Here is a 14,972-nt window from a genome sequence, read left to right on the forward strand (position 1 = left end):
TATGGGGCATGGTGAAACCTAGAGTTGACCTACGCACCCTGACCCTCCCTAAGGCATGTGGAGGAGCCGACTTCCCTAGCTTTAAAGTATACCTGCAAGCTGCGGCTCTAACTTGTCTACTGGATTAAAATAAAAAAAAGGTCCGTGGAGCCTCTGTTAGGAGTCTCGACACAGAAAATAGCCAGATATCCCTCCGGGAAGGAACTAGCCAGGGAGTGGCTCTTTTTAGGAGATCACCATAACCACCATATTAAGTGGCCCTTTTAGTCAATGTCGAACTCTTTGACGAGTTTAAAGATATGACAAGGGAAATACCAAGGCCAGGTATCATCCATAGACAGCTGTTTTGGGGTGTTGCCCCTCATCAGTGTGGAGTAGGATACTGGCTAGGTGGGAGCAATGCCTAGTAGACCAACAAGACAAAACAATCACTGATCTCGGGGAGACCAGCCAGAGAAAACACTGCCAGTAGCCAACAAAGGCGCTCAAAACAGTGAAATCCTAGGTGCTTTGCCCCCTGGGAAGTATGCAAACCAAAAAAGGTCCGTGGAACCTCTGTTAGGAGTCTTGACACAGAAAATAGCCAGATATCCCTCCGGGAAGGACCTAGCCAAGGAGTGGCTCTTTTTAGGAGACCACCATAACCACCATATTAAGTGGCCCTTTTAGTCAATATCAAACTCTTTGACAAGTTTAAAGATATGACAAGGGAAATACCAAGGCCAGGTATCCATCCACAGACAGCTGTTTCGGGGTGTTGCCCCTCATCAGTGTGGAGTGTGGTCACCGTGGCTTGGAGCGTTTTTGGGGTCCCCCCTGTTGTCTCTGTCCTGACCCGTACGGCAGGCAGCTTGAACCTCTCTTGGGTCGGACCTCTGTCACTGTTCCCAGGTTCCCTCTCTGCTGCTGTGCCCCGGACACTAATGTCGGTAAGGTCCTTGATGGTCCCCTCACCGGGCAGGTATTTATCAGGTGAGCCTGAAGCATCTTCCTGAACTAGAGCCCTGTGCCCCGTCGTTGCTCAGTCCTGTGACTCCCAGTGACTGTACTCCTTTTTACTCAGAAAGTCACTTCACACGTGCTGACTGACTGTCTACTTCTCCCCTCTCCCTCCTCAGACTGTCACTTCCTGTCTCTCTGTGTGAAACTGCACTGACCAGCCCCTCCTCCTCCCAGGTCTCTGACTAGTGAATTGGATACGTCCCAGCCTATAGGTGACCACCCGTCAGTTTAACCTCTAGCCTGTCACCCAGTCTGGGGAAAAGGGCATGGTTTGTGTGTTGTTTTAGTTACCAGCACTGGTCTTGCAGGAATCCGGGGTTAGATGTAGTACCCTGTGGCACCTGGCACTCAGGGGCGCCACATTTACACTGATCATCATCACTCAGCAGCCTTTGGCTATTTTTGGCAGTGTTTGCAGTGACCTCAAGGTTCACACTAGTCCATGGCTCATGGACTTGATTGAACTTTGACTGTCACTGTGCGAGTCTCGCATCGCCTCACCCGGTACAGACACACACTTTCCTGACAGGAGCAGTCTGCTGCATGTATTTCCAGGCAGCAGAGGCGTTCGTGTCCGGAGAGTGTCAGTGCAGGGAGATGTCGATGTGAGAGTCATACGCAAATAGAATCATACCCTCAGTGTCAGCCTGCTTCTCACTCTCTATAGACGCTGTCTGTACAGAGTGATGAAGCAGAGCTGACAATGCTCTACATCTGGACTACGTCGGACTAAGGATTTTTTTATAATAAAGATGGAGTCTCTAAATTTTTTTTGTTTTATTTCTAATAAAAAAAAAATTCTCTGTGTTGTGTTTTTTTTACTGTTTAGTAAAAATTCATGGTGGCCATGTCTAATTTGGAGTGATACAATGAATTTCAAGCTTAATACCAGCTGAGAATACAAAGCTGGTATTAACCCCTTTATTACCCAGCATGCCACCGCAATCAGGCCGCTGGACGAGCCGGGTAAAGCGCCAGGAAATGGTGCTAAGAAACAATGCACCATTTCCAGGGGAGGCTGCTGGCTGTGGTTTTTAGCGTGGTGGGCCCAGAATGCTTGGGCATTTCCACGTTGAGAATCCCAACCTCCAGCTGCCTGGCTTTACCTGACTGGCGATCAAAATACGGTGGTAGCCCATGCATGTTTTTTAAATAATTTTTTTAAATAATTAAAAAAAAATTAATCTGCTTCCTGTACTTTCATTACCAGCCAAGGCAAAGCCAGGCAAATGGGGGTGGCAGCCCGTAGCCATCTGCTTTATCTGCGCTGAGAATCAAAAATACCGCAGAACACTATGTCATTTTTTATTTATTTATTTATTTTTACACTACTATATGTGTGAGGGACCCAATAGCCAATCACAGACGCTGTCACGCAGAATGGGCGTCTGTGATTGGCTGTTGGAGTAACCTGGAATCTGCCCATACATTCTATATGCTTGAACATATGGGCTGGTTTCAGCTTACTCCAGCATCCAAAACCAGACGCTGTCACAGAGTGATTTTAACAGTAAAATAAAAAAACAACACAGAGAAAAAATATTTTATTAGAAATAAAACAGAAGATATTTAAGACTCCATCTTTATTACTCAAAAAAAACCCTCCAACATAGTCCAAAGGTGGGCGAGCATCTTCAGATCTCCTACATCTGACTTAAAGGACCTTCTATGACGTCATAGGCATGTGACCAGTCTAGTGTGAATGTTACCTCATTAGTTAAAGGACCTTCTTAAAAGGTATCACAAGATTATAATTTTGTGCCTCTCACTGAGAATATTCAATAATTTTTCAACTGACTAACACGGTACCAAAACCTTTTAACTTGTAACAGGCCCTTCTCTAACGTCATAGTCATGTGACCAGTCTGTATCCCAATGTCTGTACAACATTCATACCAGACTGGTCACATGGCTATGATGTCACGGAAGGTCCATTAGTCAGTGGTTGTTACCCGGGGACACAGCAATGATCGGACCCAGAAGTAGAAGCTTACGGGAGGTAGCTGTTGAGCGGGTCTTCAGGACGCGTTGCAGGACCTGTAAGTATAATGACAATGTTTGTTATTAAGTATATTCTTTATTTTACAGCCCCCCGTCCCATCCCATAACTGTAAAGTCCAAGTTCGGTGTTCGGGCGCAAGTTCGCGTTAGCTCAGAACCCGAACTAGAACTTTACAAACCGTTCAGGCAAAGCTCCTGTTTACGAACATTTGGGAGTTCGCCCATCACTATTCGGGAATCCAAAATGGGCAAGGTTCATGCCGAATTTGAGATTTGCGAACTATTTCAAACACGTTTGCTCATCTGTACTGATGACACACTGATGAAAAACACTTATGATGCTGGTAGCATTTTTTCACTTATGTGTTTTAAACGCACATGTGAAGAGTACCTTAGTTTGTGTCTACAATCATACCCATTTTCTATGCAAGAGATTGGGCTAATTCCGGGCTACTGTATGTGGGACACCATCCAATAGGTACTCACAAATATAGATGAGTTGTTATGGCAATCAGCCAAGCCACAAGCCACGTGCCCAATGAATGGCGTCAACAGAGGGAAGAAAGGAAGTCAGCTCTGACAAACATTTAATTCCCCACTGGGCCATGCCTGGAGGTTATATTAATTGAGAAGCCTTAACATGCAAGAGAATACACTCCAACATTATTGGTTACTTTTCAATCCTCCCATAATGATTGGTTACACCCTTGTTTGTACGTATACTGATTGGTTCGTTGGAATTTTACATAAATCTGAAACCACATGACACAAATGGATGCCAAGATAATATTCTTGTCATGGTGTATGTTCCTTATGGTCCTTATTTTATCCTTACATAAGTCTAGGGGCTTTTAATATCATCTTATGTAAGTATAGAACATGCTAAGTCATGCTATGTGTATTGGAGGCCGATCAATGAGATAATGTATTATACATATTGCAATGTGCCAACACTACAGGCTTATATTTAAGGCATGTTGCAATTTACACAAGATGGAAATCAGAGCATAAGGTGTAACAAATTCAATTATTATTATAATTATTACTACTACTACTACTACTACTAATAATAATAATAATAATAATAATAACAATGATGTTCAGAATAATTTCTTAACATGAGCGAACTTGTTCGAAGAAGGTTCGCAAATCTCACTTTCAGCGCAAGCCTTGTCCATTCGGATTCAGGTTTGCATTCTCAAACATTTTTTTCAAAATCAACAAATTTCAGCCTTTGTTTGGTAACTGTTCATGTTTACACTATTGCAGAAACCATCCACTTCCTGCTGCATCACAGTCAAGTATTAGCATAAGTATGATTGGCCATGATAATCACTGTAAAAAAAAAGAGAAACAAAATGGTTAAAGCACAACTTACTTACCAGTCTTTGGATGACTGTAACACTACGTTTCGGGTCCGCTTATAATCCCTCATGCATATTAACTGCTTCCCCAGATTAGATACAAGTAAAATATATCTTTGTACCGTGTTAGCCAGTAGAGATAAAAAAATTGTTTAAAAGAACAGAGTCCTCAGTGGTTGATTTTCAATGATGATTTCTTTGTTGGTTTTCAAAGATTTTATGGCCCTTCTCTCCTGGGCACTGATGTTGGATGGTTGCCTCCTGTTTTTCAATGATGATTTCTTTGTTGGTTTATTCAACCACTGAGGACTCTGTTCTTTTAAACAATTTTTTTATCCCCAGATTAGGCAATGTGTCTACATTGCGTATTTGATTGCAGACATTCCTGCACCAAATTTGAATCTCCTGGCAAAAAAATGCATCAAAACCACATCACTTTTTGATGTGGGTTTTTTTTACCAGAAGATGCAGATTTGGTGCAGGAATTTGGTGTATAAATTTCTACACCAAATCGGCAACTCCTGGCAAAAAAAAATCATTTTATGTCTGCACTAGATTTCTGTACCACATTTACATCTCCTGGCATTAAAACCATCTTTTTTTGCCAAGAGATGCAGATTTGGTGCTAGAATTTATATACCAAATTTCTGCACCAAATCTGCATCTCCTGGCAAAAAAACTCATCAATATCACATCAAAACTGCATCTCGTTTAGATGCAGGTTTTTGCCAGAAGATGCAGATTTGGTGCAGGAATTTTGTGTATAAATTTCAGCACCAAATGTGCATGTCTTGGAAAAAAACCCACACAGACTTCTGCCAAAAGATGCAAGTCTCATTGATGTCAATGCGCTCACCTTAGGTGAGGTCATTGAGTTCAATAAATTCACTTGATGTGAGTTCCCTTGTGGTCACAGGTGGGGGGGGACCATGGGAACCTCCAGCTGTGACCACATATAAACTTAATGATGTCACCACTCACAGCTGTAGCTCTGTCAGTGTCTACCTGAAGCCACTGCGGGCTGTCACATTTTCTAATGTGCGCTGTGACTTCAGTATGTAGCAGAGCCAGGATCATTGTGGGATGTTGTTTGGATTACGTTAGATCTGCAAGAGGTTTTGGGGGTTAATAAAGGGGTGAAAGAAGGTGTGTCTATTTTATTTTAAATAAAATATTTTTTCAGTGTTTGTGTTTTATCTCTTTTAATTTACAGGATTAGTAATGGGAGGTCATAGACCGCTCCACATGGCAGCTGACAAATCAGAGCTGTCATTAACTCCTTATATTACTCCGATTCCCACGTACCAGGGCAATTGGGATGAGCCAGATAAAGCCCGGAATTGATGACTCTAATGGATGCAACAATTCTAAGCTGCTGCGGGCTGCTATTTTTAGGCTGTGGGTCCCAATAACCATGGGCCTCCCCAGCCTGAAAATGCCAGGCCCCCGCTGTTGTCTTTATCTTGGCTGGGTATTAAAATTGTGTTGAACCATTTAAAAAAGCAGCATATGGTCCCTCATATTTTGATACACAGCCAAAATAAGCACATGACTGGGGGCTGCGCTAGGTTTCACAATATGGAGGGATCCTACATTATTTTTTTATTATTATTTATTTTTACACCACTATAGTGACACAGACACTGTGTGTGATTCCAATCAATCACAGACGCTGTCACAGAGGGTGGGGGGTGGTCTGACTGCACCCAATCAGAGATGTCAGGACTGCTGGTGGGTGGGAGAAAGAGTGAATATGTGTGAGCTTTATATCAGACCTGGAAGTAGTGTTAAAGCTGTGGGGAAGGTCGGTTAGTATAACTGTCCTGCTTTATTCCAATTTTATTTCTTTTGCAGCCCCCTAGACCTTACTAACAGCAGCCTCCCTAGCCTTTACTAACACCAGCTGCCCTAGCCCTTACTAACACATACGTTTTGCCTCTCATTGAATTCAACGGTGTTCGAATATGTTCGTTGAACTGTTTGGTGAACCCCAGAAAAATCAGCAAACCTGAACTGAAGCTTCAAAGGTTCGCTCATCTCTACTCACAACCTCATTTAAATAAAGATTCAAAGCAGATTTTCCCAACAATGAATTATTTGTATGTATCCAGGAAGGTATTCTTTAACTTTTACTACCCCTGCAAACAGTGTTATAAATTTTGTAACTTTGCGAATTCACACCGATTCCATTTCCATATTCATCCATTATGCGTTTCTGCAACATCCTGTCCTCTACTTCAGGTGTGCACACCTGAAAAGGGGGACAGGATGTCCCAGAAATGCGTAGTGTATGAATAAACCTTTGTTTTACCATTTCTGCCCCTCTGAGCCTCATTGGTCTGCAATGCCCGATTATACCAGTAAACCCTTTCTCTCTCACTTTTGTCCACAATCCTCCCATCACACCTGTGTGGGAAGATAGAGCCCGGAGCTGCAGCAGACCCAACAGCAAGGTGCCAGTAGTATACGCAGCACTCTACAAAAGGTATCACCGCCAGCTATACAAATCTACGTGATGCCGACAGGGAGACGCAAATGAACTAATATGAACCCAGGGGTTTCTCTACCTCACCTCCGGAGCCTACTAGGAGTGCTTGTGATTGCAGTCATCCTCCACACACCAAACACCGGAGCTGTGTGGGAGCGCACAACCATCATAGATGAGTGCAATCCCCTTTCCTCCCCTTCATGCCATAATTTCTTCGGTCTCAATAGTTTGCACAAGAGCACTCCGCTCTGCTTTTTTCTGTTTCTATATCCTAGAAACATAGACCGGTTTCTTCTGTTAGACATCAGTTTTGCTTCTGTCTGAACTTTTATTTTCCATTCACACTTAGCAATTGGTAAGTTAAAAACAGATGGAAAACTGATTTACAATGGATATCATCCCTTTTTCATCCATTCTACATGAATCTTTTCAGACTTGAATGGCCAAGTCTGATCGGCAAAAGAGGATGACAACACAACCTGCACTGAGTTTAACAGAATGGATATGGATCTGTTAAAAAAAATGAATCCGTGAATAGTTCCATCAAACTCTGTGTCTCCGATTCACTATTGCCTTTACACCTCTTTTTTTGTCTAGTTTTCTGTGTTTTTTGATCTTTTATTTTGTTTACACCCAGTTTATTATTCTATTTGCACCTTTTTTAAGTCAATTTTAAAAGGTCACAAAATTTGGCGCAACTCTATTCCAGTCCCTTCCCAATATAATTTTAATTATGTTAGTACTTTGGCCTAATGTTTGTAACATTTTGAGAAATTGGTGAGTTTTGGACAATTCAGATAATAAATTGGGGTCTATAGGTCAGTTTGCTATCCGTCCTAATAACCAACAGCACATGGATGAAAAAATACAATTGTGTGAATACAGCTTAAATCTACTGACTGGTTCCTTTCCTTTTAATTCCCAACATCCAGAGTTTCAGGCAGGCCCTAAAACACATTTTTCAGAAAGGCCTATCACATTTCACAAATTAACTATCAGTATTATTTCTCAGAGTCTCATCCCTTCATTCCTTTCCGAGGCATAAAGAAAAGTTGACACGTTTTTAAGAAAAGTATATTGTTATTAAGTATACTATTTTAGCACTTTGGGCGGCAATTTATTTTTTTTATTCCCAGAATAATTCTCTACAGTAAAGAGAAGAGAAACTCTTATTCTGCTGTGAATAAAGAAATGTGATATCTCACAGTGAAACTGAGATATCTTAAACTAATACATCTATTCAGCTCATTCAGGCTAATAGAGAGTGGCCTAAATCAAGCAGCTATATGTCAGCATTTCTTTCTCCATCCTGTATGGAACAGTAGTCTGCTACACCGTTGCCTATTGCTATAAATCCTGTAAGAAATATACCATCCAGTATACTTTTATTAATATGGGAGCCTATAGTTAATATATGCCATTGTATTAAGTGACAAATGCTGGAGGCATTCATCATATGTAAGGGGTGGTTCACCCATATTCATTATTGGCCCCAACGATATTATGTTGAGAAACAAAGTTTCTCTAAAATACCTTGTGTTGCCAATAGTGCCTGTGAGCGGCGCTATTGCAGTCAACTCTATCCCATTGCCTGACCCCCAGGCTCCGTGACCTCAGGGATCTGGTGAAGTCACGTCAACATCCTGCTCACCTTACATCAACAAGGCCATGTCTCCGTGAGTCACTGGGCTGTGGACGGAGTTTCCTCGCACGTCACAGCGCTGCTGCTTCCTCCTCCTTTGCTTGCAGAGTATACAAGCAGGAGGGATGCTGGGCTGTGATGAGCAGTGAAACTCCATCCACAGCCCAGTGACTTATGCAGACGGGCCAGCCACGGTGATATGAGGTGAGCAGGAAGTTGACATGACATCACCGGATACCTGAAGTCACCGAGCCTGGGGGTCAGGCGATGGAGAAGAGTGGACTGCAATAGCAATGCTCACAGGCACTATTGGCAACACAAGGTACAACACAAGAGAAGCCTTGTGTCACGCTGTACAAAGGGCTAGTAAGATGTAGAACAGCGTATTGCCCACTAGGTGGCAGCAGAGTAGTGAAGGAAAGACAAAGTCACAGTGTAACAGAAAGGCAGCTGAAGTACAGCAAAGTAACTTCAGAAGGCAGTTAAATGGTGAACCACCAGAGGACAGTAGAGTAGTCAAACAGGCAGGGTCAGCCAGAAAAGTCAAGTCACTGCAAAGGGAGTATCAAAATCAAGTTAGAAAACAGAATCGAGTCGGAAGTCGGGAGATCAAGTATGCAGAGGGAAACACAAACAACAGACAGGAGCGGGACTTCAGGGACCGGGATAAGTAGGCGAATGGGGGAGGGTCCAAGTCAGGACACAGTAGCAGGGAGGCAGAACAGATTGGGCACTCTCACCAGAGCCAGTATACAAGCTGCAAGGCAGAAATATCACTGGCACTGACCCATCAGTAGAAAGGCAAGATATAGTGTCCTAGGATCCAGAATGAGGCAAGGGAAGTTAACCCCTGACATGATCAGGCCAGACCTGGGTGTAACCACAGCAGGGAAAAGCCAGCACAGATCATTACACCTTGTTTCTCAACATAATATCGTTGTGGCCAACAATAAATATGGGTGAACCACTTCTTTAAGCAATGTAACTATAATGTACACTACAAGTGTGTAAACCCACAAAAATTAAAAAAAAAATTAGACATTTCAGTAAATGACTAAAGATATCATGTACATAAGAAGTGGAGATGAGCAGATTTCTGAAAATTCAAATTCAACATATCAATGTTGTGCGGTGTTCTGCGTTACACTCGCTGAGTGTCATGGTGACACTGCAGAGTCCAGCAAGCTGCCTGGGATTATTTAGTTGCACAGCCTGCCGTGGGCTTCAGCTGGTTCTGGCTTCACTGCTGTCCAGCACAGCGGGAGTTAATTTCTGCTGGTCTGTCATCAGCTGCTGGGTGCTCAGGCTGCTGATCACCATCTGGATTCTGGGGCTGTTTGCCAGATATAGCCTTGCATCCTGGTTTCTGGAGTTATCCTGTGTATGGTGATCTTCAAGTTGAAGTTCTGTGTGGTGTGTTAGTCTTCCAGTCGTGTTATTATTTCTTACCCCTTTTGCGTTACTTCTCAGTTCACATATTGACCCTCCTTTGTGTTTAAGTGCTGTGTGCACGAGATTTTGTTTACCTTTGTCTGTGATAATTTGTGGAGTTTTGGTGACTGGGTGTCCGGCCCGCTCCCTAGGTGGGGAAAGTAGTATCAGGGATTGGACAGGAGACAGGGTTCATTCCTCATTGCGGGTGGACGCAGGTAAGGAGATGTTCGTCGTTCCTGCGGTGTCACACATAGTGGTGTGTGCTGCCGCAGGAACGACGAACAACATCGTACCTGTAGCAGCAATGATATTAACCCCTTCACCCCCGGCCACTAAAACACCCTAATGACCGGGCCATTTTTTGCAATTCTGACCAGTGTCACTTTGACAGGTTATAACTCTGGAACGCTTCAACGGATCCTGGCGATTCTGAGATTGTTTTTTCGTGACATATTGTACATCATGTCAGTGGTAAATTTAGGCCGATATGTTTTGCGTTTATTTGTGAAAATTTAGGAAATTTGGCGAAAATTTTGAAAATTTCGCAAATTTCAAACTTTGAAAATTTATGCCCATAAATCTGAGAGATATGTCACACAAAATAGTTACTAAATAACATTTCCCACTTGTCTACTTTACATCAGCACAATTTTCGAAACAAATTTTTTTTCCGTTAGGAAGTTAGAAGGGGTCAAAGGTCATCAGCAAATTCTCATTTTTCCAACAAAATTTACAAAATAATTTTTTTTAGGGACCACATTACATTTGAGGTGACTTTGAGAGGCCTAGGTGACAGAAAATACCCAAAAGTTACCCCATTCTAAAAACTACACCCCTCACACTGCTCAAAACCTCATCCAATAAGTTTATTAACCCTTTAGGTGCTTCACAGGAACCAAAGCAATGTGGAAGGAAAAATGAAAATTTTACTTTTTAACACAAAAATGTTACTTTAGCCATAAAATTTTCATTTTTACAAGGGAGAAAAGAGAAAGTACACAATACAATTTATTGTGCATGTTCTCCTGAGTACGCTGATACCCCATATGTGGTAAAAATCAATTGTTTGGGCGCACGGCAGAGCTCGGAAGGGAAGGAGCGCCATTTGAATTTTTGAACGCAAAATTAGCTGCACTCATTAGCGGACGCCATGTCGGGTTTGAAGACCCCCTGAGGTGCCTAAACAATGGAGCTCCCCCACAAGTGACCCCATTTTGGAAACTAGAGGCCTCAAATAATTTTTCTAGATGTTTGGTGAGCACTTTGAACCCCTGGGGGCTTAACAAAAGTTTATAGCGTTGAGCCGTGAAAAGAAAAAAAATTTTTTTTTACCACAAAACGATTGCTTCAACTAGGTAGCTTTTTTTTCACAAGGGTAACAGGAAAAAATGCACCATAAAATGTATTGTGCATTTTCTCCTGAGTACGCAGATACCTCATATGTGGTGGAAATCAAATGTTTGGACACACAGCAGTGCTCGGAAGGCAAGGAGCAGCATTTGAATTTTTGAGTGCAAAATTAGCTGCACCTGTTAGCGGACGCCATGTCGGGTTTGAAGACCCCCTGAGGTGCCTAAACAATGGAGCTCCCCCACAAGTGACCCCATTTTGGAAACCAGAGCCCTCAAATAATTTTTCTAGATGTTTGGTGAGCACTTTGAACCCCTGGGGGCTTCACAGAAGTTTATAGCGTTGAGCCGTGAAAAGAAAAAAACATTTTTTTACCACAAAACGGTTGCTTCAACTAGGTAGCTTTTTTTTCACAAGGCTATCAGGAAAAAATGCACCATATAATGTATTGTGCATTTTCTCCTGAGTACGCAGATACCTCATATGTGGTGGAAAGTAATTGTTTGGGCGCATGGCGGGGCTCAGAAGAGAAGGAGCGCCATTTGACAGCAAAATTGGTTGGAATCATTAGCGGACGCTATGTCACGTTTGGAGACCCCCTATGGTGCCTAAACAGTGGAGCTCCCCCACAAGTGACACCATTTTGGAAACTAGAGCCCTCAAATAATTTTTCTAGATGTTTGGTGAGTACTTTGAACACCTGGGGGCTTCACAGAAGTTTATAGCGTTGAGCCGTGAAAAGAAATTTTTTTTTTTTACCACAAAACGGTTGCTTCAACTAGGTAGCTTTTTTTTTCACAAGGGTAACAGGAAAAAATGCACCATAAAACGTATTGTGCAATTTCTCCTGAGTACGCAGATACCTCATATGTGGTGGAAAGTAATTGTTTGAGCGCATGGCGGGGCTCAGAAGAGAAGGAGCGCCATTTGACTTTTCAAACGCACAGACGCAGTGCACTGATCGGCCGCTGCAGGAGGCACGGTCGGATGCGATAAAAAAAAGCGTCGGGGATACGTAAAAAAAAAAGTCACGCCAAAAATTGACCATGGATGCAGATACGTTATGTGCATCCCTGATCAGCGCTCGGCGGGACGCACGGACGGATGCGATACAAAAAGCGTCGCAAATACAGAAAAAAGTCACGCCAAAAATTGAGCAGGGATGCCGATCCGTTATCTGCATCCCTAATCAGCGCTCGGCGGGACGCACGGACGGATGCGATACAAAAAGCGTCGTGAATACGGAAAAAAGTCACGCCAAAAACTGACCACGGATGCAGATCCGTTATCTGCATCCCTGATCAGCGCTCGGCGAGACGCACGGACGGATGCGATACAAAAAGCGTCGTGAATACGGAAAAAAGTCACGCCAAAAACTGACCACGGATGCCGATCCGTTATGTGCATCCCTGATCAGCGCTCGGCGGGACGCACGGACGGATGCGATACAAAAAGCGTCGGGGATACGGAAAAAAAGTCACGCCAAAAATTGAGCAGGGATGCCGATCCGTTATCTGCATTCCTGATCAGCGCTTGGCAGGACGCACGGACGGATGAGGTGTAAAAATGGACAGGGGATCCAGAAAAAAAAAAAAAGTTATACTCACAGTACCCAGAGGACTAGCAGGAGGATCACTGACCAGAAGAGCTGCAGAGGAACAGATGGCAGAGAGATGGACAGCTTTACAGGAGCAGCAGGCAGATCAGCAGAATGCCCAGGAAGGACCCAGCGATGGACGCAGATGTGATCAGGCCGGTGAAGACAGGTAAGAGGATGTCAGGGGAGAGCAGAGGGGGAGAGGGCGGGGGGAGAGCAGAGGGGGAGAGGGGGGGTTGAGAGCAGAGGGGGGGGAGAGCAGAGGGGGAGGGGGAGAGCAGAGGGGGAGACCGGAGAGGAAGCTGCAGAAGCAGAATAGAAATAATGGGGGAGGCAGTCAGATCGCGGGGGGAGCGGATCGGGATGTCGGGGGGGGGGGTGGTTGGGGGGAGCAGATCGCGGGGGGGGGCACGGCAGGGGCTATCACGGCAGCGCGCAGGGGCACCACGGGAGCGCGCATGGGCTGCAAAGTGAGCACAGTACTCACTTTGCAGCAGCGGTGACCTCAGCAGCAGCGGTGGTAGCAGATCGGGATGCCGGGGGGCAGATCGGGGCGTAGGGGGGCAGATCGGGGGGGCACGGGCAGGGGCCTTCACGGGAGCGCGCAGGGGCCTTCACGGGAGCGCGCAGGGAGCGGAATACTTACCATTGGAGCAGGAGCGGCGGAGACATCAGAGGCGGCGGCGGCAGCAGCAGCGGTGGCGTGGTACCAAAAGTACCAGCCACTCCACGCTGCAGACATGTTGGGGGAGGGCTCGCAGGCCAGCACAGGCCTGGGGGGGGCGGCCACCGGCAGATCAGACCGCCCCACTGCACACTGATTGGAGCGATTGCGCGTCATAGCACGATCGCTCCAATCAGTGCTGCAGGGGCTGGGGGCGGCATGTTTGAGGTCCACCTATGATATGCTGCAGCAGCTGCGGCATCTCATAGCTGGATCTCACAGGATCGCACTAATTCGGGCATTATTTTTGCCGAAATTAGTGCGATCGATGTGGTTGGCGGTTCAGATTTGAACAGCCAATCACATCGATCGTCGATAGGGGGTGGCGATGCCGCCCCCCCTGGGGTCAAGCAAAGGTCCCCTGCTGTAAGAAACAGCAGGGGACATCATTTGAAAGCTGTTGCTATGGCCACGGCAATCAAATGAAGTTTAGGCAGTAAAATTACGTCCCTGGTCGTTAAGTCACGTTAAAATAGGACGTAATTTTACTGCCCGCGGTCGTGAAGGGGTTAAGGAAATGAACGACGTGTCAACGAGCAACGTTTTTTCATGTTTTTGTGCTCGTTGATTGTCTCTCATTGGTGTCACACACTGTGATGTCGCTAACAACACCGGATGTGCGTCACTAACGACGTGACCCCGACGATATATCGTTAGCGATGTCGCAGTGTGTAAAGCACCCTTTAGGGTCAGCCTAGGAGACCCTGTTCCATCCGTACTCTCCTGTGACAATCACACAAATTTTCTTGGGAAATTCAAATTTAATATCCCTTAGGTCCCCTTCACACGTCAGTGATTCTGGGACGTATGTGCTTTTTTTAAACGTACCAAAATCACTGACATACGCAGACTCATTATATTCAATGGGTCTGCTCACACATCAGTGATTTTTCACTGAACGTGTCTCCGTGCAGCGTACACACATGTCTGTGATTCTGCACGGAGACAAGTCAGTTTTTTTCTGGCATCACTGATGACCCACGGACCACACTATGGTGTGATCTGTGTGTGATCCGTGAAAACGTACCAGAAAAACACTGACATATCAAATAATAAACATTTTCAACTCACCTTTCCAGTGACGCGCTGTGCAGCATCCGCTCTCTGCAGCTCCTGCCTGGCTCATGACTATTCATGAAAGCAGGAACAGCCGACCAGGAAGTAGCTGCAGAGAGCGGTGGGCGGACGCTGCTGAGCCGAGGAGTTCAGCACCATGGAGAGCAGGAGCGAAGGCAGGTGAGTAATGTCCATTTGCAATCACGGATCACGGATTGCACATGGACAACCCACATGTGCCGTGAATCACGGAACACGGAAGGACATATGCGTGTTTTACACGTCAGTGAAGAACGTCAGTGTTTTTCACTGAC

This window comes from Anomaloglossus baeobatrachus, chromosome 6 (genome assembly GCF_048569485.1).
Source record: "Anomaloglossus baeobatrachus isolate aAnoBae1 chromosome 6, aAnoBae1.hap1, whole genome shotgun sequence".
NCBI lineage: Eukaryota > Metazoa > Chordata > Amphibia > Anura > Aromobatidae > Anomaloglossus > Anomaloglossus baeobatrachus.